This window comes from Nomascus leucogenys, chromosome 18 (assembly GCF_006542625.1).
Source record: "Nomascus leucogenys isolate Asia chromosome 18, Asia_NLE_v1, whole genome shotgun sequence".
Lineage (NCBI taxonomy): Eukaryota > Metazoa > Chordata > Mammalia > Primates > Hylobatidae > Nomascus > Nomascus leucogenys.
In genome coordinates this window covers 41,214,302-41,241,763 of record NC_044398.1, presented here as the reverse complement: position 1 = coordinate 41,241,763, position 27,462 = coordinate 41,214,302, and the positions used below count along the sequence as shown (strand labels likewise).

Genomic DNA, 27,462 nt, shown 5'->3' with positions numbered 1-27,462 from the left:
CTTGGCAATGGGCAGGCCTCTGTCTTCCAGAGGGACCAGATGGATACACTCTATTTTGCACAAAAGAGTTGGAAGAGGACAAGTTACATCTGAGAGAGAGGTGATGGTTACTGGCCCCAGGAGGCTGGGTGCCAAGCCTGCCTGGACACATGTGCTCCAGTGGGACAGGGCCTCCAGAGGTACAACCGAGAAGGAAGCTGCAGAGAAAAGCATGGCACTGCACCCCAGGAGCCGGTGGGGGGACTCTGACCACCACATCAGGGGAAGGGTCACCCCAAAGCCTCTCCTTGCCTGCTGGGGCCCAGCGCTGCCCTGCGGCTATAACACACGTGAACTGAAGGACCAGAGCCCTCCTCCTGGAGAGAGGGAGGCTCACCAAATGCTTTCTGGACTTCGCACACCACCCTAACCACCCTAACGGTGAGCTGACCTTGCAGTGAAGACCTCTGCCTGCCCACCAACACTGGGGCAGTGTGCTCAAGGAGATTTTGTGACATCTGAGAAAATAAAAGAATGCAGTGCCATTGGCTGGATCTGAGTGTGTGCAGCAATTCAGGCTTGACAGATGGGTGCAGCAGCCTGCAGGTCCCGCACGGCCCCAGGTGCAGCCTTTCCCTGCTCTGATGCCACACTTACCATAGCACCCTGTGGGCATGGGAAGAGGACCCCCAGGCAGATCCATGTCTCCTTGTCAATTAATTAGGCACTATATTTTATACATTGGTTTTATGAATTTGGACAGCTCAAATCAGTGTACAGGGGTTCACTCAACCCTGGGATGGCTAAAAAAAATTGAGTTTCTGAGCCACAGAATGAAGGGCAGACCCATCCTCAAAACACTTGATGACATTTTTTTCTTTCATCTGCCTTTGGTTGCTCTGTATTTTAACTTTGAAATTAATCTGAAATTTGCTTTTTGTTTAGGACTAAATTCCTCTTTCTCCCTAACTGCAAGCAGGTTATTATCATGTGATTTGTGGAAAATATTTTTATTTATGAGTATTTGTATTGCTTTATGAACCATATAGCTTATTCAGTGATGAGCCAAGGTCTTTGAATTATTTATTCTGTTTCATTGATTTGTCTATTCATCAACAATGACCAAATTATTTTGAGCATTGTATCTTGATAATTATTAATAATTATTTATAATTAATAATTATAAAAACCAATCTTTTTATTCAAAGATTTATGTTGAACATTCACATTATTATTTTCACAGTAACTTCAGAATTTGTTCTGTTTCTAAAATAGCCAGGAGGATATTGAATGACCTACACTAAATGTGTGCATTAATCTAGGAACAATTGATATTTTCACAACAGTCATTTTCTTATTCAGGAATATGATACTGTTCAAATGTGTATGTTATTTTTTGTGTACATTTTATATGCCAATAAAGTTTTGTAATTTTCTTGATTGCAATCACACTGATTTTCCTTAAAAATACTCCAAGGTGTTTTATGATATTTGTTGTTATTCTTTATATGCTTTTTCTCATTAAATCTACTTATTGCTGGAGAGGTATGTAATTTAACAGCCATATTACGGATGACAAAACTGGGGCTCAGGGAGGTTCATAAATTGTTCAAGATTTATGAAGCAATTAAGCCGGGGAGCAGCAGCATGAAGCAAATGAGGACAAACCCGGACACCCACATGAGTGTTTCCTTATCCTGCTCTGTGTCTGGGCTCTTGGCAGCCTGTGGTGTTGGGAGCGGGCCTGGTCCGTTCTCCCTTTCATGCTGACCTCCCTCCCGCATCTCCATGGAGACTGGCTTTCCTTCCCACTGTGATGCACTTTCATCTCCAGCCCATTCCAAAGTGCCCTCCTTTTCTGAGAATGCCTGCAACTGTGTCTCCCACAGGAAATGTTCGTCATGCTCACCATCCTTGCCTTTCGTGTTTTCCTTGAGACCATTGGGGAAGAGACCTCAGTGAGCAGAATGCACAGCCGTGGGGCAGAGGTCTGAGTGTGGGGATCAGCTCAGAACATGAGACCAGATCACAGACACCCGAGTCACCCGGCTGCAGCCTGCACAGCTGGACACACTCACCATCTGCTAGGGGTGCCTGGGGCTCTGCGGGTGTCCAGCACCAGGAAGTGAAGACTCCCCACTGGCTGTGGGGCGGGAGTGAGAGTGGATCCTCTGCTTCAGGTGATCCATCCAATTATATTTGATTTATACCCACGGGGCCACGGGCTTTTCCTGAAGGAAAGCTGCAGTGTGTGCCCTCCCGGGCTGGCCACCCTCCCCTGGCTGTGGTCAGTGTTCTGAAGCCAGTACCAGTGGTGGGCAAATCCCACTCAGTGGTGACCCCACTCAGCTGTGGCTTTTCACTCAGTTGCTCCTACAAGGAAGATGGGCACAGCATGGTTATCCCACGTCCATGGAACTTCCAGTTTTGGGAGATGACTTCTCTGGGTCTCTTTGTCACCACTCACAATTCCCTGTGCAATATCTTACGGCAATTCAGATGAATTAACTGAAGCGTGGCAAAAGGACAACACTTGCCAGAGCCTACGGGGAAGCTGAGAAAGGGAAAGCCGGCCTTGAAAGCGGCAGACTGCAGTCTGCCAGGGCTGCAGGTCAGCTGCCCTAGGCGGCCGTCTCGTTTGGGATTTAGGTCTGAATCGCCATTTAGTGCTGGAGACTAGGCGCACCCTCTACTCAAGTTTGCTGGCTGTGATGAAGGACTCACTGTCAACCAGGGTCTGCGGGCATTCAAAATGGAGCAGAGGCTCGGCCCCTGCCCTCCTGAGATGTGCCAGAGGCAGGCACCTGGGAATGTAACTTGAAGGAGGGGCCAGAGGCACTGTGGGTCTGGATCAGCTTCCCAGAGGGCCTCATAGGAAAAGCATGGTTCAGAGGGAAGCCTGGGGAGGGCTTTGCATAGAGAAGGGTAAGGAGGGCACTATTCTTTCTTAGGAACAATCAGAGAGCCACTGAGACAGCACATGTTCTGTCCCCAGAAGCCCTGGTGCTCTCACCTCACTCTTCCACCACCTCCCTCCGTCACCCAGCTGAAGCCACTTTCCCCTCACAGAAGTCCTGTCACTGACTTCCCAGACATGAGAATAGGCACGTTCACGACTTCAGAAGAAAGGACTCTATAAGCACAAATGATGGGAGACTCTCGGCCCTGATAAAGATGTTTTTCAAAAGACCAAAGAGGGTAAATAACAAAAGCACCCATGGTGTAAGGTCCAGGCGCTATTTTTAGGCTGTCCTTCGTGGTTCAGGACAGACGGAAGATGGAAGAGGTGATGCTGGCCGCCAGTCCTGCTCCATTTTGGTCCTCACCCCCGGAAAGCACTGAATCCTTGATTGTTTGCTTAAAAACATCCCAGAGTGGATTTTGTTGTTAGCTGCTCTTGATCTTTTAAAATTTCCTGCATGTGCTATTGACTGCACTCCCGGCCTTGATAGAAGTCCAGACAAAATTGTCAGCCTATGAGCTGTGGCTTTGTCATCAGCAGGCTCAGCCGTTCTGGCGACAGGGGCAGGAGGCTGCGGGGCAGGAAGTCGGGCTGTAAGCCAAGCCTGAAGTGACTGGAGAACAGCCTCAGACCCACCCTGGCTTCTCGTCTCTCCGTTCCTGCTCCTGCACTGGGCAAGATGATATTCTTACGTAGGAAACCAGAGGAGAAATCCTGCCGCAAGCACAAAACAGCCTTACACAGTGAGTTATCAGGAATACCACTAAATGTTGCAGATGTGCATGTGCAACTTGAAGGAACACGTGGCCCCGGGCTTCACTGGGCCCCTTCACCACCCAGCCTTATACCTGAAAGGAAGGGCCTACCAAAACACAGACAGGTGAACCCACCACAGCCGGATTTCTCCACGTGTCGTAACTTCTGCATAGTCCAAGCTGAGTCAGCCTCACTCTAAGGAGTGTCGTGATGTGAGGTTCTCCTGGAAGGAGGGGGGTTATCTCAAGACCCTCAGGATCTAAGTGGGGCCTAGCACATGACTGGCACTCACCGACTGGTGAAGGAGAAAGAGAAATGGTGAAGGAGAAGGAGGGAATGGAGGAAGGGGAGAAAGGGAGAGGCAGGAAGGGGAAACCAGAAAACAGGCAGACATGAAACAGAAGAGCTTCACCCACCCAACCACAAATCTCCAAGCCAGGGCACTTCAGCAGCCGGCAGGGCTGGAACCGAAGGGGTGACAGCAGGAGGCGGCCTGAAGGAAAGGAGTCGAGAAGAGAGGATAGCGAAGTCACCAAGGATGTGCCACGCTCCCTCCATCAAGGCCTCAGTCACAGGGGCCTTCTTGCTGCTGAGTCCCTAAAATGGAAGAACCACAGCATGGCAACGACTTGGAAATGTTTGCTCACGGCATTTAACAACCAGAAGCGGGGCTGGGCGTGGTGGCTCATGCCTGTAATCTCAGCGCTTTGGGAGGCCAAGGCGGGCAGATCAAGAGGTTAGGAGATCGAGAACATCCTGGCCAACATGGTAAAACCCCATCTCTACTAAAAATACAAAAATTAGCCAGGTGTGGTGGCCTGTGCCTGTAATCCCAGCTACTTGGGAGGCTGAGGCAGGAGAATCGCTTGAACCTGGGAGGCACAGGTTGCAGTGAGACGAGATCATGCCACTGCACTCCAGCCTGGCAACAGAGCAAGACCCCATTTCAAAAAAAAAATCCAGAAGTGTTTGTTTGTGCCATTCATTTTGTTTCTTAGCATGTGGACTTCATCTAAAGGAGTGTTTAACTCTTTCTCTTCCTCTTTAGCTCCCCAAGGGATACATTGTGATCTACAGCTCTACCCTTAGTCCTGAAGGAAGTTAGGTAAACTCTGGAGTGGGAAGACTGGTGTTTCTGTCTCCCCAGCTACATAAACATGCCTTCAACTGTAACATGCTACAACTATAAAATGCAGTTTTATAACAACCCGTTTCATGTTTCACAGCCCAGCTTCCATTTAAGTTTGTGGAAGGGTTGCTGAGGGAGGTGGGCCGGGAACTGGGGAGAATACACACGCGTAGTTCATCAAGGTGTAGTTTAACTGTAACTGCTGAAATAAAAGATGAGAGGAATACCAATTTCCGTGAAATGCAGACATAAACACAGCCCTGTCAAAGCTCCAGACATGTATTGGCCTTAAATGTGTGCGAGGTGGGCTTCCGTGACAGGCCACACCACAGCATTCCTCATGACCAATTGTGCAGTTATTCACAAGACAAGACGAGTGTGAGATGCCTCCTCTGAGAAGGACACGACGGAAGTTGCCCCATCTTGTGTGAACCAGAGTCTCTGAAACTCACCCTTGAGTTAGAAGAAAGGCAATCGAATCCGAACACCGAACAGCACTATTTAAAAAAAATCTTTTATTTTAGCAGAATCTCTCAGTGGCCATTCTAAGAAAAAAAATGAAGAGACTAATCTTCATTTCCATGGGTAGAAATACAATTTGAGAGCATATTTTACCTAAGGGTATTAAATTATTTGACTACTCTGAAAATCTTTCCCAAACCTTAAGGATTTTAAAAGAAGGGAGTGCCATTGCCTCCGCTTCACAGAGGGAGAAACTGAATGACAGGAACAGGAGTTTAGACAAGTTCACCAGCATTCATTTGAAAGGGTCAAGGTTAAACCTCAGCATTCCCAAGAACCCAAATTTGACAGTGCTGGAACCTCAGGAATTCTGATTTCTAAAGATCTACTTTATCAAAAGGTAAAAAATATAAAGAAAAATCCCCCAATGTAGAGGATTGGGATCCCAATAGTTAAATACATGTTCTGCATGTGTACAAACAAAGTCAGAAGTTTAGAAAAAAGGCACGTCAGAAACTGTGACCTCCCTTGCCAATGTAGCTCCCATGAGTAGCATAAATAAAGTGCCTGAGAATCCATTTTAAAGAATTATTTCATCTCTTCTAAGCCTGGAGTTAAGTATTCTGAAATTCAGTGCAAACTCATCTATATTCTTGTTGAGAATACATTTGTTTACACTAATATCAAACTTCTAAGGCCCCAGCGTCTATATAGTTTTGGGAAATTCTTTCATGCCAGAACCAGAGAAGTCTCAGGCTTCCTTTACAGCCACAATTCCTGGTCACCCTGACACTAAAAGTGTCAGGTTTTGAACGTGAACAGGGCTGGTCATTTTATCAGTATTTCAGGACTCAGCAGTTTCTTCTTTTTTCTTTTCTTTTTTTTTTTGAGAAGGAGTTTCACTCTTGTTGCCCAGGTTGGAGTACAATGGTGTGATCTCAGCTCACTGCAACCTCCATCTCCTGGGTTCAGTTGATTCTCCTGCCTCAGCCTCCCAAGTAGCTGGGATTACAGGTGTTTGCCACCTCGCTCAGCTAAAGTTTGTATTTTTAGTACAGACAGGGTTTCACCATGTTGGCCAGGCTGGTCTCGAACTCCCGATCTCAGGCGATCCACCCTCCTTGGCTTCCCAAAGTGCTGGGATTACAGGCATGAGCTACCGCTCCTGGCCCTGGGACTCAGCTATTTCTGACCATAAATCCAAAATCTGAAAATTCTCGTTTCAAAGAACTAGATTTGTTTGTGTTCATGCCAGCAATTTTCTAAGCTGAAGACGCTTCCTTACTGTGCACTGAGATGACACGTAGGTCAACTTGACTGTTTTAATCAACTACAGGCTCATCTAATTTTCCGTGTCACAACAGGTTTTCAATGTAATACTCTTATCTCTGAAAACACTATTTTAAAAACAAAACAAAACAAAAATTGGTCATTGATTTTTAAAACACAAAGAAACTATCCTGTTAGGTATTTTTTGTAATTTAGGAAAAGTGGGCACTTGGGAAGAGCTCCCTGCAACACACGATGGCCCTGGTGAGGGCTGCGATTCACAGTCTGGGCTGTCAGCTCTGATCTCACAGTGCCCACAGCACTCGGCCACCACCACTTCCTCAAAAGGAGCATTTAACTCTTTCTCTTCCTCATGAATGCATCAGTGGCTAATGGGGGAGTGCACTCTGGGGCCCTTCATGAAGCCTCTGTGGGGAAATCTGATTCTCTCCAAGTTGCAGAGGGGTTTATGGAGGTCCAGGATCTGGCAAGCTGCCCCATATCACATGGCTTGCAAGTGGAATCCTGTCTGAGAGACACCAAATCCCATACTCTTTCCACTGTATTGCTTTTCTATGGAATGGAAGAAATTGAAGTACACCTTCCATCAAGTGTCCACCATTGGCTCCAGTTTGATTTCTGAGTCTAGTCTACATTACACATAAACCCATCTACCTAATCCATATTATATGTAGAAATACATCCTTTACTGGCCTCATCTCCTTCATCCCCAGTGCCTCCCAGGTTGAATCACAATGAGCCTGGCTCTGCAACTGGCTCTTAGCTGTGGTCTCTGCAATTCCAACCTTGCCCTCTGCCCCGGTTAGCATTCACCACCCAGCACCCAGCATGATTTCATAAACACATAAATCAATCCACCATTCCCTGCTCAGTGCTTTCTGGTGGCTTCCCAGGCCCTCAGAAAGAAACCCAGCTTTCTTAGTGTGCCCGTGATACCCTCTACTGAAGCACACACATGACCCCAGCCACTCATGCATGCATCTGATACAAAGGGCCATCTCATTCACCACGCTCCACATTCTTTGCAGTCCCAAATGCTCCAACCTCATTTGCACCTGGGGACCAGTCTGTCCCTGCCTGGTGTCTTCTGGCTTACTTTCATGCCATCCGGTTCTCAACCGAAATGTTCTCATGGAAGCAGAATGGTCTGGAAGCCAGGTCCTGTGATTTTGCATCACATCCTCTTGCCTTCTCTTCTTCACTGCACTGTGGCTCTCTGACACTGGCACTCTTTCCCTCGGTTCACTGTTTCCCACCAGGCACTGTCAATTAGAATGTTGGCTCCCTGCAAACAGGACTGTGTCTGCTCCGGGACTGAACTGTAGTTGGAAAAAACAGATGTAAAACTCATCTGCTGAATTTCCTGATGCTCCATCGGACTGTCCTCCCAGCACTGGACCAGCCTCCTCCTCTCTAGGTGGTCTCTTCTCCAGGTCAAATGTGCCTCGTGTGTGAGCTGTCCCCCACGCCATGTCTAGACTCTACCCCATGTGAGGGCCTCCTGAACTCTGCAGACTCCAGGTCTGAGCTCAGCCCTGTAAGTGCCACATAATTGGACGATGTGACTCCAGGGAGAGCCTTGAACACATGGAAAGGAGCCCAAGGTTAGCAAGAGGAGCCCGGTTCTGCAGGAAGCCTCGGCGCAGTTCAGCTAAGATGACTGGGGTCCTTTCGCTGCCCCTCACCCTTCACTCTACCGTTCCTGGGGCTGGGGCTCCTGGATGGTGGGAGCTCTCTCTGCCCCAGCTGCTCCAGCCAGATCCTCCTCTCCCGGTCTCATCCACACAACCTCCAAGCCTCCGTGAGTGGCCTTATTGGCAAAGATAAGACTCCAGGCTCAGAGGAAAGCACCTACTCTTGAGGCTGAGAACCAAAAGCAAGGGCTTCTCTCCAGGAATGCGCTCTTCAGAGGGAAGGTTCTGGCGAGGCAAGGAGTACCAAGCTCACCCTTAGCAAAGCGGCTCCTTAGAAGGTTTCTATAAACCTCTGGCAGGCCTCTTCCCACTTCTCAGGAGGTGAGCTAATTTCTTGGTTGAGTCAATGCAGTAGAAAGTCAAGATAGTTTGATATCCATCTGACTTGGAGTCAATGTAATTTGTCAATTCAGAAAACTCAGTCTACAACAGGATTTGTGACCTGGTGAATTTGACTTTTCTGCCTCAACAGCCATGTGTGGCAAGTGCCCCCTCCCTCTCGGTTTCTGAATTTTACTATCTAGGAACTAGAAAGGCCCGTAGGTCTCAGAATCCACCTTATACAGTAGAACCCATATGCGAGTCCCCCTGAAAAAGGCAGGATGGCACTGGGAGCCCAGTCTCCTGGGTCCTGGCCACAGCTCTGCCTCTACCCACAAGAAGTTCTGTTCTGGTCCTGAACATCTCTGCATCTGTGACCACAGCATAGTTATACCCTATGACTTCTGAGGCTACTTTCAGCTCTGGGATTTCATACTCAGGATTTATAGTTATAACTGGTTCCAGGCCCACATCCTCAACAAGATCTTTTTGATGGCCCTGTCTAAACAAGTGCTTGTCTCCTCCTCTGTGGCTGCACACTGCTTGCTTCCTTTACACCCTCACCTGCCCTACCATGACTCACCCACTCCGTGTTTGCACTCTCTGCCTCCTGTGCGGTTCTCCAGGCACCAAGATACCAGGGAGCCAGTACTCTCCTTCAAGGCCACAGCCCCAGGACCCAGAGAGTGTGCCTGGCACCAAGGAGGTGCTGGGCATTTGCTGAGTGACCTGATTATAGCCTTTACCTCTGAGGATGCATTTGTGGGAAAGGGCAGTTCACCCCTCACCAGGCTGGGGATGCTGTGTGTGAGCCTAAAATATCCAGATTGAGCTCAAATCAGCCTCAGTCCAGTTTGGTCTCAGGTCTAACCGTTGACTCTTCTAATCTTATTAGCAATTACTCAAAGTTTTAAAAAAGCATAGAGTTTCTTTGGAATCTTGTTTTAAAATCCTTCCCTTTTAATTTGGAATATAGCAGCTTGGGAGAGCTGGAAGTCGAGAAACAAAGGGATTCATTCTCTGGCCAAGAAATGTTCAGAAGCAACAATGGTCATGTTTATACTAAAATAGCAAAAAAAAGAATGCTTAAATTAAACCATTACTGATTTAAATTCACAAAATAAGATAATTGATATTGAATATTGAAATTAAAGACTCTGCATTTGTGTTCTTCTTAAGTCTACCTGGTGGAGAACATTAATATTTGAGTAACATTTGTCTTTAAAGAGTAGGTGGGTGATGAACCCTGAAAATAGCCTTCCTTCTATATCAAATATGACTTTAACAAAACAAGTTGGACTGCATTAGAATCTGCTTACATAAATGGGGTTTGTAATTTTTTCTTAATGATTTGAGATTCTATAGTAATATCATGGCCACATGTGGATTTTAAGAGATATAAACTTTACAAAAATCTAACATAAATTAAACTTCATTCTATATTTATTCAATACATATTCTTGTTTCAGGAGAAAATATTTACTGGATGATACCTTTGTGAGAACTATTCTCAGTAGCAGATTGTTATAATGACATGGTTTCTTGCTTTAAGAAAAATAAATGGTATCATTAAAAACAAAAAAAAGCTCTCCCCATTGGTGGCCTGGAAAGGGAGCACATGGTGATGCTCAGCAGCTGTCTCAGCTGCAGCCCTCCTGGCAGGGTGGGATGGGAGGCAGGCAGTTCTCTGCTCTGAGGCTGCAAATGTGGAGGCAGCAGAGCCCAGGGAAGTCAGGTGCCCTGGCCGCTGCCCCTGTACTCCAGCTACTGTCCTGGGGGTGGTGAATGCTGAGACAGGGTCCAGGTGGAAAGCTGGTATGGCTTGGATTTTCCCAGAGCATCCCTTGTCACTGTGTCATATTCTGCCAGGCAGCCTGCACCATCCAACAACATCTCAGAAATGGGGACAGTTTGGGGCAAGTGCACGTTTTTTGTGTGTATTTGGTGTGTTTGGTTTATTTAATTATTTTAAGCTAAGTCAAAGTCGAACTCTACTCTCCCATCCTCCTGAGCTGTCATTTATGGAAATCGCGATGTCCCCACAGGATCTGTGTGTGAAAAGATAAGGCCATATGAGAAGAACTTCGCCCATGGGCACCCCTCTGCCGGCTCAGCCGATGTAGGGCTCCGTGTCCACCCTGCCCTGTGGCACAGACCTCCCTGGCACTAGGTGACCTTGGGATGTTGTCCTCCTGCTCTCCGGTCAGCCTTGCACTCTCCTCTCAACTCTGAGGCCAGTAAAGGAAGGGAGTCCACTTGAGTGGAAATGCCGAGGGCGTGGCCCCAGGGGCAGGTCGGGGCAGGTCAGGGCAGGTCAGCCGCATGTGCAGAGCTCCGAGTCTCCAGTGGGGCCGGGCAGTTGGCAGCTCCAGGCAGTCCCCCGGGGAGTGCCCATCCTCTGTGGTCTAGAAGCACGTTTGCCTCACATGGCAAGCACTGCTGCCTTTGTTCTCCTACGACTCCTCCGAGGCTGAGCCCTTGGGAATGAACATGCACAATAACAGGTTGCAGAGGCCTGAGGATTGTTTCTGACAACAGCAGCTCTCTGTGACCATGGCTCCCAACTGCATCTTCCCCAGGCATAGACCTGGGGAGGCAGTCAGCCCTCAAGTAAGAGGGCGACAAAAACAAAATGAGTCAAGCCACCCCACCCACCACTTTCCCTCTGAGGCAGGTGCATGTTCTCAGCCATTTGACAAGGTTCTGTAGAAGTTAGTCCCTTTATGCAAATCGGCCTCCCTGTCTGGTGTGTGTGTGTGTGTGTGTGTGTTTGTGTGTGTGTGTATACAATGGCATTGACCTGAAAGTAAAATCCAATAGGTAAGAAACATCCTATTCCAACCATGACAGACCCTTCCTCCAATGCACGTGGGTGGAGCATGGTTACCATCCCCAAGATTTCTGGTTCTCAGTCTCAAAATGTGGGCTTAGCAATCTACGGAGTAGCCTTTCCAAGCATCCCCTGTGAGCAAAGACAGAGTCTAAAACCAACATAAAAATGAGTGTCCATGTGGGTTGAGAGTTTTCATGATCCAGGACGGCGCATTAAAAAGACCTAGGGAGCTTCAGCAGTACTGAGGCCTGGCCCCACCACAGACCAATGAAAGCAGAATATCTGGGGAGGGGTCAGGCATCTTTATTCTTTGAACTCCTCAGCTGATTTTAACAGGCAGCCGGGGTGGAAAATTCTGGGTCAGGCCTTACAGCGACTAGAGTCCATGGCTCCTCCAGCGAGCCTGATAGCAATTCTATCCGCACAGGGAACCATCCTGTCCCCACACACTCTGTGTCGTCCAGCCAGTGGTTCTTAGACTTTGATGTGTCCAAGTCACCTGGGAGGATCATAAGGACCACAGACCCCCAGGTTCCTTGAAGTAGGTGGGACCCGGGCCTGGGGATTTCTCAGAGCTCCTGGGTGAGTCTGATGCCCATCCGAGTGTGATCACCAAGGGCCTTGTCCTTACAGAGAGTAGAAGGTGGCTGAGCAAGCACAGCAATTGATGGCAGTGCTCCTTGCCTGTGTCACAGTAATACCAGCCAGGGGCCAGCTGAGCCTCCTGCAGAGGTGAGCCAAAGTGAGCCCCCCACTCTCTTTGGCTCACCTCTGCAGGAGGCTCAGCTGGCTCCTGGCTGGTATTACTGTGACACAGGCAAGGAGCACTGCCATCAATTGCTTGCTTGCTCAGCCACCTTCTACTTTCTGCAAGGACAAGGCCCTTGGTGATCACACTCCTCCTCCCACACACACCAGAGATCCATTCTGGAGCTGTGCCTATACAAAACCCAGTTTCCTCAGCCACTGTGGGCCAGGGTGGGCTTCTGCGCTCTCCACCTGTCATCCCAGGAGCGCTGTCCTGGGCTCCACCTGACTCAAGGAGAGGTCTGTGCCCTGTGCTCTGAAATGCTGGGTCTCCCGACACTCCATCCATGAAACAAACAAAATAGGGTGAGTCTGTGTCCTCAAATGGGAAGGCCCTAACACATGCTGCTTCCTGGCCCCTTGAATTGGTACTCCCCACCAGAGCCACCACCCAGGCTCTGTGGTCCATGAGGAGAGAGGCTCACAATGGTGCCTCCTCCCAGGAGAACAAGCTCCCAGGAGACCTCCCCTCAGACCCAGGGCTCTGAGCTGGGTAACATCCAAGGAGAGGCACAAAAATGGCTGGTCAGGGACTGGAGTCTCTGCCTGGCCTACCTAAGGGCATCCTCAGCTGCAGGTGCCCTGACTCGATGAACAGAACAGGAAGGAACGCCGCTGAGCATCCACCCCTACAGCCTACCTGTCTCAGTCCGGCCAGACAGCCCCTCCAGCGCTTGAGATGTAACTCTGCTTCCTTCTAGCCTGAAGCCATGGAGGAGGCCGGGCGGGGGCAGGTGTGGACAGGTCAACTCTGGCCAGACAGGGCCCTAAGGTGCCGCCTTGCCTGGGTGTCCGGCCCTGACTCTGGGACAAGGACCATGCTCCACACCAACCACACTTGCCAGCCTGCCCTGTCTGCTCTGAGCCGCCCCCTCGGCCCACTGCCTCTTCCCTCTGTCGGATGTCTACCTCTGACGCCTCCCCTACAGCTCCATGTCAGCCATATGCTGTCTCTGTCTTCTCATTAGGACTTTAGGCACACTCCAGACAACATCTCTTTTTATGAGCTACCTAAAAAATTCCTCTCCAGCAACACCAAGCCACCAAGGGGTGGCCAGCAAGGCAGGACTCTCCAGGCCAGGCCAGCAGGGGTACCTGGGAGGGGGCTTGTGGCAGAAGGGCAGGGGTGGGCCACTCCCTGGCTGCATTTAGGACTATTTTGCAGATAGGTAATGGGGAACCACCCATAAGGATAGAGTTTGAAATAAGAAGCAAGCTAAAGCCAGGGCTTTGGGGAATGGAGCTCAGATCCCCAAAACTTAGCATGTAGAACAACGTTTTTGAATCTTACTGGGCATAAGACTCACCAGGAAGAGATAAAAATGCAGATTTCAAGGCAGCCGAGGAAGCTGCTCCCTCAGCAAGCCCTGCAAGCCCCTGCTAGGCCTGCGGTGTGTTCCCAGGAAAGATTATGGAAGACTTGATGAAGAGAAAAGCAGAATCCAGGGATGGGTGAGGCCAGAGCACAGGCTGGAAACCAGAGAGGTCCTGAGGTCCGAGCTGGCGGGAAGTACAGGAGAGGCAGGAGGGCTGTGAGTGGGACATGGATCCTAAAGCCACAGATCTCTGGGCATGACTTCCTGCGATTCTGAAAGCCTCCAGCTTTTAGGTCAGCCCTTGAGATGTGAGCAGGTCATACAGAACTTTGGGGCCTACGAAATCTTCCTCCTTAGAAATAGACTCTTAATTTATAGAGTTGAGAGTCCACCCAAGAGGAAAGAGCTGGATTTATTGCTAGCAAAATATGAAGGATGTAACATGATACCTCTTCATGTCTCCTTATATATTTTCACGGGCCAGGCAGTAATTGCCTCCAGAGATGAGGCCCTGATGGGTTAGGGGAGGGACCCTGCCCTCCCACCTGCCAGCTAGGAGGAAGGAGTCTGGGGCCAGGTACAGCTGTGGTAGAGATGCAGGACAGAACGGACTCACAAAAAGAAGTCATGGCGGGGTCCACCAAGCACAGGAACTGGCAAATAAGGAAGCCACAGAAACAGAGGGAAGGTGGCAAACAGGGAAGAAGGGAGCCGAGAACTTGCTCGTTACAAAGGCAGGAACCCTACTCTGTTCCCAAAGGCCTGAAATCTCCCCAGAGGGAAGCCGTGTCCACATAAGGCTTCCTCTGGGTGAATCAGGCACGATGAGAGCCCGGGATGAGTCACTCTCGCTCCAGCCTGGCGCCTTCCTTTTGGGGGCCTTTCTGCAGACAGAAAACTGAAGCCAAATTAGGGCACTCTAAGGATCTGAAGGCACCAAGACCTGCTGGTCTGCGACCAGAAGAATCCAGATTTTATGCCTGATTTGGGGTGATCCTTAAGTCATCTGACTCTCATTTTCCTCATGGTGAAGGGTGTTTATCAAAGCCCAGTGACTTGTGAAGACCACCAAACGGTGCCTATGTGATGTCAAAGCTGTGCTGGAAGAAGGGAAGTGTATTCTCCCAACTAGTGGTTCAGCAGAAAGAGGCATGACCCCCACAAGCACTTGGAAAACTTTCATCCACCAAATAATCACAAAAGTCATGCAAATGAACACCGTGGGAGGTGCCTCAAAGGAGAGAACACGCCCCTGGCCCCAGCCCCTGGGGACGCCGGCAAAGCTTCTGTGAGGAGTTCACCTTTGGTCTGAGGTCTGGCGGATAAGCACACACCAACAGGCCAAAGAAGGGGTGGACAGTCACGGGGACAAACAGCACTATGGAGACGCCTAGAGCAGGGGTTCATGGTGAGCTCAGCCTCATGAGAGGTTGCAGCCAGACTGGGGAGGGCTGTGGACCAGGTAAAGATCTAGTCATTGTTCTGGAAAAAAATGAAAAAAAAAAAAAGGCGTGTGAAGCATGTAGAGCCATTGAAGGATTTTAGGCAGGACAGCAGCACAGTGAAGCTTTGAAAAAGGCCACGCCAGCCAGATGCAGTGCAGGGATAGGCTTGCAACTTACAGGACCAGCGCAGAGAGGCATCCTGACCATTTCCACCATGCAGTCTCGAGAGAGCTGCTGCAGCTCCAACTGAGATGCTGGCTGTGGATAAAGGCGAATGTGTCTGAGACCACTGACAGGCAGAATCAGCGGGGACAGATTGCATTTGGGGTAGATGAGAGTTTGCTGTCTCCAAGGCAATATCCTAATAGGAGGAGCACGGGAACAAGGTGTGACTTAGAGCTCCAGATTCAGGTTCTGTTTTTATTATGTCAAGACCCAGGTGCCATCTCCATGGGAGCTTCAGGAAGGTGGTTGGCTATGTGTTTCTGGAGCTGTGAAGAAAGTTCTAGAAGGAGATTTCTATGTCAGCTGCACACAGGAGCTCACGAAGCCAAGCTCCTGAATGAGGTGGCCAGAGGAGAGTTCCGCATGAGAAAGAGTGACAGCTAGGACCGAGCCACAATTGCCCCCCATAGACAATAGCCATGTGCAGTGCGCAGGGGAACCAGGAGACAATGGGGCCTGGAGGCCAAGACTGTGTGTCAGGAGGAAGAAACTGTTAGCAATGACAAAAGCTGCTGAGACCCTGGAAAAGAGAGACAACAAGAGAACTCCAAGGGCTGCACTGAGATCATCCCGAAAATGCTGAAAAGTCAATAGGCGACAGACTGTAGGGACATTGGGTTGCATGTGAAAACAGTTGGGGTGAGTGAGGAAATGTTAATATGTGAGAAGTAGGATTGGAGCTGTGCCCAGGGAAGATCATGGTGGCTTGAAAGGAGAGAAACAAAGCTAGGAATTCCATTCTCTGTGTTTATACTGCCATCTTGTAAGAAATAAGTGACTGGCTGGAGCAGTCCAGGAATTGACAGGAATGATCAAATCATGGCCACTGAGCTCGCGGGAACTGAATTAAGGGGTGACTCCACAGATACGGAAAGGAGAGCAGCTGGACTTAGTGGCTGAATGGGCCACTACAGGGTGAAGGCACAGACAACTACGAGACTGGCAGGAAAAAGAAGCAGGATCCATGTCCCTGTCATAGCTGGATGGCCAGGGATTCTGTGCTGAGCTGTTGTCAAGGGCAGCTGTTTCAGGTTCCAGTAGAATGTCACAATGTGGAGACACCTGTCAGTCACTGTTACTTGCAGACCTGTGCTCAGGACACAGGGCAAGTGGGTGTGGGGCTGGCAGGGACTGCAGAGTCCACTCAGAGGACACGTGCAGAATGCACAGAGGGGCTGTGGAAACACAGAGCCCAGGAGGAAAGGACATGGACAGCAGGAGTGACCAGGAGAGACGGAGAAAAGGATGGATGAGGAATGGAGCCCCTGCAGAGAAGGGTGGAGAGACTGCTCCCACCGTGGGTTTGGGGGGAGATGCAGGAGGAGGTTCCTGCAGTCCCCTGGGTTTGGAGGGCACAGTTTCCACTCGTGTGTAGGAGTAGGAGCCAAATGGAAAGGGATGGAGACAGAGGAGGAGGGCAGAGGGGAAGCAGCTCAGGACCACACCATGTGAGGATGGAAAGAGGGCTGGGAGCAAGAACAGCCCCAGGGCTCAGCGCAGGCTGTCAAGGGAATTCTTCAGTTATCTGTTTCGGCTGCTACTCTTTATGTGTGTGAATATGTGTGTGTGTGTTTTCCGAGCTTTATTGAAGTGTAACTAACAAATAAAAATTGAGTATTTAAGGTGTACAAGGTCATGTTTTGATATATGCAATGTGAAATTACCAGGAACAAGCTAATCACCATATCCATCATCACATTTTTATAAGAATATTTGTAATCTATTCTACTAGCAAATTTCAAGGATATAATGCCATGCATTATTAGGTCTTCATAATTTAGCTAATAACTAAAAGTTTCCTATCGTGTTTTTCAATAAGGAAGATGGGTATAGAGAAGTCAAAATGGCCAATGAACGTGGAAAAAAGAACAAGATTAATGGCAGTAATTACCCAACATGCTAATTAAGAACTGAAATATTGTCCATCCGTCAAAGTAGCAAATACAAACAGTTTCTGCAGACACATCATTTGGGTTAAAGACAGGACTGCATATCATAGGATGGCATTTTTCCCTGGCTCTGTCGCTGCTGCCATGGTGGCTCTCCTGGCCCCTGCTGTGGGCACACCCGGACACAACCCCCAGCCTCCTCACTTCCCTGTGGTGTGGGTCACTTCCTCTAGAGCTGCAATTACATTTGAGCCAGAGTCAGACACAGAGGGCTCCAAGCCCTGAAGATGCTGCAGGGTGTGCAAGGCTGCAGGAAGCTGCCTCAGGACCTGCTTGTGCAGGCGGGAAGGCAAGCTCAATGGCAACTCCATGATGCCTTAGAGATTGCCTCTAATGTCACAAAGGGAAGAGAGACCAAAAGAGCCATATCTGAGGTCCAGAAACAGAGCCAAGTGGGCACTGTAACTCAAGATGGGTCAAGGGACCTGGCCACTCACACACAGCTGGCAGGTGGCAGAGCCGGGATTTCATCCAGGCTGCCAAAACCCAAACACAGACCCTGCCTGCAGCATGCTCTGCCTCTCTAAGTCCACCCTGCCTATGACCAGGAAGGCCGGGTGTCCTCCCACCCAAGGCAGGCAGTGGTGGGAGGAAGTCAGCAGAGAGACCAGGTGAGGGCCCCCAGCACAGCCACAGCACAGCCCTGCCCATGTGAGCCCATCAGACATCAACACATACCACGCGTCACGTTGTGCACAGCCAGTCCCTGAGCAAGGGCACAGCAGGGCACCTGGTCGCAGAGCAGTGTGGACACGCAAGGGCACACTGGCCCTGATGGGGAGAGCAGATGGCTGAGAAGCATGCTGGGGCAAGGGTTGCCACCAGCCAGCTTGGGCCAGGGAAACTATTCAAGCTATTTTTTTTTTTCAGCAAAAACAATGACAATTTTCTGTCCATTGTCATTTCCTAAGAACACTTACAGGACAAAGTCTGAGCTGCAGTAAACAGCCTGGGAGCCAAAGTCCTCTGGCTCCAGTGAGCACGTTAGGCATGATTCATCTGGTGAACATTCTCTTTCTAAAGAGGGAAGGCCAGTTTAAACAAGGGTTTGCACAAAGCTCTCTTCCTGTGGCAAACAAAAGCCTGGGCTGGGCCAGCCATCAGTCCAGGCTAGGGAGAGCTCCCTAACCAAGTCCACATGTGGCTCCCATGAGACCCTCCCAGATGGGACTTGGGGAAGATCTGATGATGGTGATGATGATGATATGGTGTTCTTCCAGAAATGCCTAAAATGTGCCAGCAGAGTCTTCCCTGGGAAGCAATATTGTCCTGGCAAAGCAATGGGATCAGGAGTCCTTTCAGTCTCGATCAGAGTAGGGAGGAGAAGGCAACTTTGGAAATAAATGAAGCACCGTAGGCCCCAAGGAGAGCCAACATGCAAATCATGGCCTAAAGACGACCCTGGAGGGAATGGAGCTCAGGACCACTGACGGGACACAGAGAGGAGGCAGCAGAGGGATGGGCAGCACCACGATCCCAGCATCCAGGGCAGTGATGCCAAGCAGCAATGGCCCTCCTGTGCTAGGCGATTACACGAAGGCCCAGATCAGTGCCAAGCGGGTGGTCTACTGGGCAGGTGGGATCTGAAGGAGACATTATTTCCTGCCTGATCTTGTTAGCCAGGCTCACATATCGGACCAACCCCCATCCCACCTTAAATTGCAATCCACATCCTTCTCAGGAAATAAGAAACCCCTCAGTCTGCACAATGCTTTCTTTGCCATGATTTGTATCACCCATGTCTTGCTGTATGATTTGGGGATTATGTCCACTGTTCGTTGGCTACACCCCCACCTCTCAGTTGGAATACGCATCAGCTCTAGGAGGGCAGGGAACCTTTTTCTTGCTCCCTGATCTCCCCCTAGCACTTCGAGCAGTGCCTGGCACACAGCAGGTGTCCACAGTACTTGTCGAATGTAGAAGTGAATGAACAGCAAGATAGAGTCACCCAGCTGGCTTGGACCTGGACTGGCCCAGCCGGTGGTCTACACCATGATTTCCTGGATAATCCATGCAGCTTTCCCTGCACAGACACAGATGCAGCCCCTCTGTCCAAACATGATGCTCCCTCTGTCGTTGATGGGAACCAGATGGAGTCGCGTCTGTAACATGACTGAGCACTGATTTCAGTAAAGTAAATGAATTACCAAAATGTAGTCATTATAATCTATCTTCATCTTAGTGACACACTTGGCTGGCTGCTATAAACCAGGACTTGAAGAGTGAATGTGAATTTACAGACCTCTCAGCTCTGCCCACAGGATCCAAATCTGGCAGAATTGTCATCTCTATTGAACTGTTACAACTGAATGATGAGCTCTCCTACCCCCAGATTTACCCTTAATATGTGGTAACCCAACTATAGGAGCCATCTGATAATTCATCCTAGTACATCAGATTTGGAAAGACCTTTCGGTCTAAACAAATTCCATCTGCTTGAAACCAATGCCACTAAATCACAACTACCACTCTTCCAAGACTGGGCCAAAGTCCAGCTCACACAACTCACCCCACTCAAACAACAGTCCCACACACAAAATGGAGTATCCGCTCCTAAAGCTGAGTCGGCCCTGAAAGGTCTGAGGGGTTGAGCAACCTAGCTCAGGCATGACAAGTGACTTTCAGAACTATTACTCAAACTGAAGAGTGTCTGACTCCAACCCAGCACTCCCAACCATTATGCTCACCACCGACTCTGAATTCTGGAGAAAATTGTCAATAGAGATGTAGAGGATTGGTGACTCCTAGGTCCATGACACCTGAACTCACCAATCTTAACAAACAACATTAAAAGCAAGAAGGCCAGACATTGTTGCTTCCTGATGTGATGAAGGTACAACAGGAAATGCACAGCATTCATATAAAGTGGCTTTGCCAAAAAAAAAAGTGAGTTTAATCAAGCATTGGATATAATCACCTGCAGGAAGCATGGAAGATAAATCTTCAACAAGAGGTCATTTAGCTAAATCCAGAACATAATCCACTCTACAGAAAAATGACCCATGACCAAGTTTTTTCAACAAATAAATGCATTTTTAAAAGAGAGGGAGAAGTATTACAGATTAAAAGAGACCTAAAAGACGCCTCACCCAACCACAGTACGTGGACCTTGTCTGCATCCTGAATCCAGCAAAGCACCTGCAAAAGGACAATGATTTTTATATTTAGCTGAGATTCATTTATTATGACTACAGTATACTATTCCATTCTATACCTTTTTCTGTTTTTTATTTTTATAGATTTAGGGTGTACAAGTGCAGTTTTGTTACGTGGATAGATTTCATAGTCGTGAGGCCTGGGCTTTTGGTGTAATCATCACTTGATTAGTATACAATGTACCTGTTAGGTAATTTCTCATCCCCCATTGCCCTCCCAACCTCCCCTCTTTCTAAGTCTCCAATGTCTGTTATTCCACACTCTATGTCCATGTGTACACATTGTTTAGCTCCCACTTGTAAATGAGAACACACAGTATTTGACTTTCTGTTTCTGGGTTGTTTCATTTGAGATAATGGCCTCCAGTTCTATACATGTTACTGCCAAAGACATGATTTCATTCTTTTTTATAGCTGAGTAGTATTCCAGGGTGTGTGTGTGTGTGTGTGTTTGTGTGTGTGTGTGTGTATTATACACATTATATATATAATATACACACACACCATATTTTATGTTGTAAAATATATCCATATTTTATGGTGTGTATATATATATATATATATCTCAATACCAATATGGTATGTGTGTATATATATACCATATTGGTATTGAGATATATATATATACACTTCTGGAATTTGCTTCAAAATACTCCAGGAAAAATAAAACACAGAGTAAAGGGGTAGATGAAGTAAGAATAGCTAAGTGCTGATCATTATTGAAGCTAGGTTATGAACAAGTGAGGTTTCGTTAGACTATTTCTTCTACTTCTACATATGCTTAAGATTTTCCATAACAAAGTTAAATTTAAAAAGAAGCGAAGACACCCAGGAATAGAATCTTAAACCCCAAAACAACACTATACTTTATATGGAAATGGTCACACTCTCCCTTTGAAAAGCTTTCTCATCACGGGAGACAAAGTTACCAACTTAGAGAAACTGAAGGGTCTCAGTGAGAGACTCCCCAGGAATATACCACAGAAAGCAAAAGGATAATAATAGCTAAGAGATAAAACCATGGAAAATTTAAGAAAAGATATACGTTTTAAAATATTAGTGAAACATTTAAATATACATAATGAACTGGGAAAATATAAAGTACATGTCAAAAAAATCTTAACATTATCATTACATTTAAAATCTCATAAGCCTATAAGAAAAAATAGACTATTCCCTCTGAAAGGGCAAAAGATATGAGCAGACAGTTAGTGGAAGGAAAGGAAAGGTATAAAGACAGTGAATATGTATAAGGGAACAAACAAGAGGACAGGTTCATTTGTAATAAAATCAGCACATAATTAAAAAGCACATCAAGGTCTACACATTATTGACAAGATGAACTCATTGGAGAACATCGCATAGTCTGGCCATGGCTGAGGGGAAACTGTTCTTCCACCACACTGCTGGTTCACACTCCCTATTTATAGGTAGCAAAAGCTCATTAATGCCCTTTGTTTCAGCAGTTCTTCTTGCAACTATTTATTCATGAGAAGTAAAAATAAGCAAAGGTTTGTCTTACCTACAACAGTAAGTACAGGCAGTTTCCTTTGGCGCTGTGTAAAAACTCATGCGCAATTCAAGATGATGAGCCCTTGGCTTGAAGTCAGAGGCCTGAATCCTGGTGCTGGCCTACTTTTAGGACTTGGTTTCTTCTTATCCTATGGGCTAAAAGTTAGCACTTAAGTCTACAGCTACTGAAAAACTGAAATAGATCTAAAAGACAAAGTGTTTATTTTTGCTAACATATATAAGACACCTATTAAAAACCTGCTTATTCAGTAGATAACATTTTGTGCATAAGACTAAAATAATAAAAATAATGATCTTCTTCAGTCTTGAGTCTTGAATCTCAGAATCTTCATCTGTATAGTGAACACACTCAGTTTTAGAAAACACATCCATTGGCCAATACTCTGAGTTCTAGTCCAAAATGAAAAGCATATCCTTGTGTGATCCAAGTCATAAAGGTAGAGCCAGTTTCCCTAAGGTGTATTCTTGGAATTTTCCAGAAGATTAATTTTTCTCAAGCCTTAGATTGCTACAGGATTGACCTTGTGGGCTAACATCCATAAGAGGACGTTACCAGTTGAGAACCCATGGACTTAGAGGTGAAACTGCCTGCAGCTTGCTTCTATTTGAATTTCCCCTGAGGTGAACAAATCTGTGCCAGAAGGAGTTGCCCAAGTCTCCATTCTAGAGCAACAGGGCTGTTTTGAGTGCAGTTATGAAGGAGGAAAAGCAGTTCCATGCCTCCATGGAAACCCAGCCTGAAGATCTCAAGATCCTGGTCCCTGGAGAAGCAGATCCATGGCACCGAACCCCACACTGTACAGCCCATCTAAGGTCAATGGCACCTGTGTGAGAGATATTAAGGAGGAGCAATGGTAGACAAAATCAGAGCGTCTATGAGCTGACTCCAGGGGCGAATTTGAAGAAAAGCTTTGGCGTTATCCAGATTAAAATTGAAGTTAAATGCTGCAGCGTTTCCAGAAACATGAGGCACTGGTTTGTCCGCAGGACAGGAAATACTGATGTTGACTTTCATGATGGGAACAATGACTTCTGCCCACTCTCCACCCTCCTTTCTTACACTTAGAAAATCTGGCATTAAAATGAAAGGCAAACCAAAGAAGAAATGGAAGGTGACAACCAGAGAAAAGACCATGTCAGCAAAATCCTGGCTGCAAGTCCTGAGCCCTGGTACTGAGGATGCATTCACAGGTTGACGCAGAGGGTGGTATTAGGATCTAGGAACAGATCAGGAAATATTTGAGTAAAGGAAGCTGCTGACCAGGAGAGCCAGGCTGCACTTGGAATCACTGGGGAAGGAGAATCTTGGTTACATTTGCTTACCAGGATTACCCTCCTATGGGTTAATCAATCCTAATAGGATGCTGAAGAGTTTTTTTAAATTTTCAATTCAGAGGCCCATTTTAAAAAATATGCTCACTGTTGGTTAAGGCACACAGCTGATTTTGTTAATATATATGAGGATCCATGTCTAAAGAACTCAAAGTTATTATTAAACTCATAACTACTAAATTAACGAGCACATATATAACATAAACATTCTCAAATACAGGACTGTGTCATGTTTAAAACTCTACTTGTTCGCTGAGCACCATTTTATGCAAAACTATCTAAGAAAACAGCTGCCAATTAATATTGGAATAAGATAAAGTCAACCTATGCCAATGAATGGAGCAATATTGGAACCTATTTTCCAGAACTAACTTGATGATCATTCAACAAAAGATTCTGGCAGGAAAAAAGAATATATACATACATACACACACATATACAGGTTCTTTTCAGAAAATGTCTCAAAAATGTGGTCCTCATCACGTGAACGCAGTGTTAGTGTGTGTGCTGCCTGATTTGACTCCCAACTTTCTGCCGTTGCATTGGTGTTTGGGGGGTTTTGTTCTCATAGTACAGAAAAGCTTTTAATCGTTAAATGTGTGCAAAATAAAATGCAAACTGTACAACTCAATTACTTTCCTTCAAACTGATGGCCATGTTTCTCAGTGTCTGTCAGTTGTTTTAACAAAAACTTTTCTCATCTGCAAAGAATTGAAATTACTCTTTCAACATTTGTTTTCCAAAATCCCTGCTCTGTTTTCTCTTTGAAATTCAAAATTACTAATATACCATACTGCAAATATAAGTGCCTTTCTCCAGAAAGCTTTAGTGGCCAAGTAGAAATGTTTCCCTTCGGATCAAGGAAATGGTATTTTGTGATTAAATTAGTTTGAGCAACACAGTTCTGGGTGTTTTATATCACAGAGCTGTGATTTTCTAGCAGATGGCTTCGACGTTTTTATACTGAGGCAAGTTTTAGTTTTCCAACCTCAGTTAAAATCTTTAAAATGTTTGCTTTAGAAGGAATTACTACACAATGGGAAAAGAACCATATGCAATACCTTATCATTTAGGAAAACTATTCCATTTTGAAACTGGATTTCATTAAGGCCTGTTTTGTGTAAGCAGGCTGCAGGTTCAGTTGCTACACACATTGTTAGGGCCCTGCAAATGTCTGTTTTTCGTTACCCTCCCCACACAACCCAGCCCTCTGAACCCCGGCGCCTGCATCTGTGCGCTTACATGCTGTGATTCATTACAATAACAGGAATTTGCTGCTGTTATGATTGAGATAAATCAGCTTTGTGGTCTAGGCAGCCATTCTGATAACCATGGCTCCACCTCAGATTTGCTGCCTGGTCTTAAGCCATCTGCAATACAGTCTGGTCAACGAAGCAGACACCCAGATACTATATTTTCTTAGGAATTAAAATAAAATAGATACTATGGACCAGGAATTTAACTAACACCTTTCCCTACATTAATTAATTTAATCCTTACAACATCCTTAAGGGTTAACTCCTTCTCTTATCTGCCTTAGATATAATAAGGGATTGCTTGCCCACAGCACCCCAGTTGGTGTGCAGCTCAGCTTGATCCCTGGGTCCTAGCTCTGAACAGCTGTTATGACATGCTGTCACCTTGCCATCTTGGCTCCAGGGTGAGAACTGGAGTCCCCCACTGTTCATTTCTGTAGTGGGTTCTGAAGGGAAGGAGAACCAAACTTGGTCTTCCACACTCTCCCCAACCCAATCACCTGTCTGCACCTTGGGCTGGGTCCATCACTGGCCACGGCATAGACTGGTCTCTTGGCAAAGCTGAGAGGAGGTTAGCCAACCTGGAGTTTTCTACCTAGTCACCTCCCACTAGTAGTGGTAACTGTGGCTTCTCTCTCTCTTCTTTCTTACATCCTATTTTCTTATTCGTTTTCTTTTTTCTTTTTTTTTTTGAGACATGGTCTTGCTTTGCCACATAGGCTAGAGTGCAGTGGCATGATCACAGCGCACTGCAGCCTCCGCCTCCTGGGCTCAAACAATCCTCCTGACTCAGCCTCTTGAGTAGCTGGGACTACAGGGGCATGCCACCACTCCAGCAAATTTTTTTTGGAGATATGGGGTCTATGTTGCCAAGGCTGCTCTCAAACTCCTGGACTCAAACAATCCTCCCATCTCGACCTCCCAAATGTTGGGATTACAAGCATGAGCCACCACACCTTGCCTCTTCTACCTAGTTTTATATTTGCCTCCACATCAGAGAATTTTAATATGTTCCTTTGTGTAGTACAACTGAAAAATTTACTGTTTATCTAAAACTCAAATTTAACTGGGCATCTTGTGTTTTATTTGCTCACTCTGGTCACCCTAACTAGGTGATCGCCAATGCAGAATGCACTGGACTCCTTAAACAGCAGGACAAGGTCACAAAGGTGGAGGGCCTGGTCCCTGCTGCTCCCCCACTTCTCCTAGTGCCCTTTCCCTTCCCACGTGGAGTCCACCTGTCACTCCTGCTCACCTGACCTAAAACTGTGGCCATCCCCTTGCCGCCAGCCAGTCTTGCTCAGATGTCCCTGCTACATGAGCCCTTCCCTGCCAGCCCTGTCTTGCACACCCTATATTTTCATTTATTTCATGTTTATATATTTCATCCCACCCAATTACACAGCAGGGATCTGGCCCAGGGCACTGGGGCAGCCCCATCTAGCACAGGGTAGGCTTCCTATTAGCAACTGTGAATGGATGAATCCTCCAGGAAGCCTGAGCATTCCTTGATACACTAACAAGGCTTCTGACACATGGTGCCTAATGAGGGATGTTCCAGTGGTCTGACCAGCCATCTTCAGGTGTGAAGTGCCTCCAGCCATGCCAAGAACTCCTTGGACAGCACGCTGACACTGCACATTACTCTTTCTCTCAACTTCAGGGCCAACTGGCAGCTTCTCTGTCACTTACCACAGTCGCCTTGCAGTTCCTTGCATGTCTGTGTTATCTGCCAGGCCAGACTGAGTTCACACAGAGCAGAGACCACTTCCCCATGCCCCTCACCTCGTGGAGTGAGCATCCAAGAAGCGCAGACTCCGTGGTGGGGGTTGCATTGTACATGTGTTCAAGTACTCACATGCTCCTCAGAGCTCTGCCCAGACCAGGCTGGCCAGCATCGGGTCATGACAGATGGGGCCTCACAGACACTGTGCAGACACAGTGTAGACATGGCAGTCAGGATGGAGCACTCATCCCATGGGGCTTGATGCTGTAAGCCAGCTGCGAGGGCAGGAAGCAGGAGCTTAGCTGGAGTTGCCACCAAGGTGAGGTGGGTTTTCACTGGTGAGGACAAGTTTGAGTAACTAGAGAAGGGTAATATAGTTCTTGTGTTTCCCGGGCCTCTCAAAACGATCTGAAGAGTCTACTTTTTGCCAGGTGCTCTACTAGTCACCAAAATACAGATGAATAGATGTGACCCTAACCTTGGGGGGCTTGTGGTTTTCTCCCACGCTCCTCTCAGCTATCACCTTCTGAAGGACGAAGATGCACATCCTTTGTCACCTTGGCTGCCTGGAGCCTAACAGAGAATTGGCCTCGGTAAGAGTCATTGTTATTGCTCCATGTTCCTCTAAAAGAAGGGACTAGAACAAAAGGGATAGACTCAGAAACGGAATTGGGCAAAATCATATAAGCAAGAAGCTTTCAGTAGCCTGAATTCTCCAGCAGTGGAATAGGCCTTCCTTTGGGAGGATGCATTTCCTTTTCCTCAACGTGGCCAAGCATGGATTGGGCCACCTCTTAACAAGAACCCTGTGGAGGAAACTCAGGCACGTCCCCCATGCCTCTCAGGCCTGTCGTGACCCAGGAGTCTCCATGTTCCCTTGGTGGTGATGTGGCTGTTTTCAGAGTCTTTTCAAGAACTCTGTATTAGCATTCTCCAGAGAAACAGAATAATAAGATAGAGAGAGAGAGATCTATTTATAGATATAGATAAAAATAGATTGATTATGGGAATTGGCTCATGAGACTGTGGAGGCTAAGAGAGCCCACGATCTGCCATCGACACCCTGGAGCCCAGGAAAGCCAGTGGTGTGATTCAGCCCAAACCTGAAGGCCTGAGAATCAAGAAAGCCAACAGTGTAGGTTCAAGTCTGAGTCTGCAGGAGTGCTGGTGTCTGCAGGCAGGAGAAAAGCGGCAACCCAGCCCAAGGAGAGAAAGAGAGAATTTTCCCTTCTGCCTTTCGGTTCTTTTTGGGCCCTCAACAGATTGCATGGTGCCTAATCACATGGGTGAGG

General features: G+C 47.3%; 1 long non-coding RNA gene across 1 annotated transcript in view; it reads right to left on the bottom strand.

Annotated features, from left to right (window-relative positions):
* Positions 1-22,796, bottom strand: part of LOC100579626 — a 36,229-nt gene extending 13,433 nt beyond the window's left edge. Inside the window, exons 1-4 of the long non-coding RNA XR_001114841.2 lie at positions 21,846-22,796; positions 20,258-20,306; positions 14,851-15,031; positions 7,675-7,897 (exon numbers count right to left, since the gene is read on the bottom strand). This is a non-coding gene — a long non-coding RNA (uncharacterized LOC100579626). The remainder of the gene's footprint in view (positions 1-7,674; positions 7,898-14,850; positions 15,032-20,257; positions 20,307-21,845) is intronic.
* Positions 22,797-27,462: the final 4,666 nt, after the last annotated feature.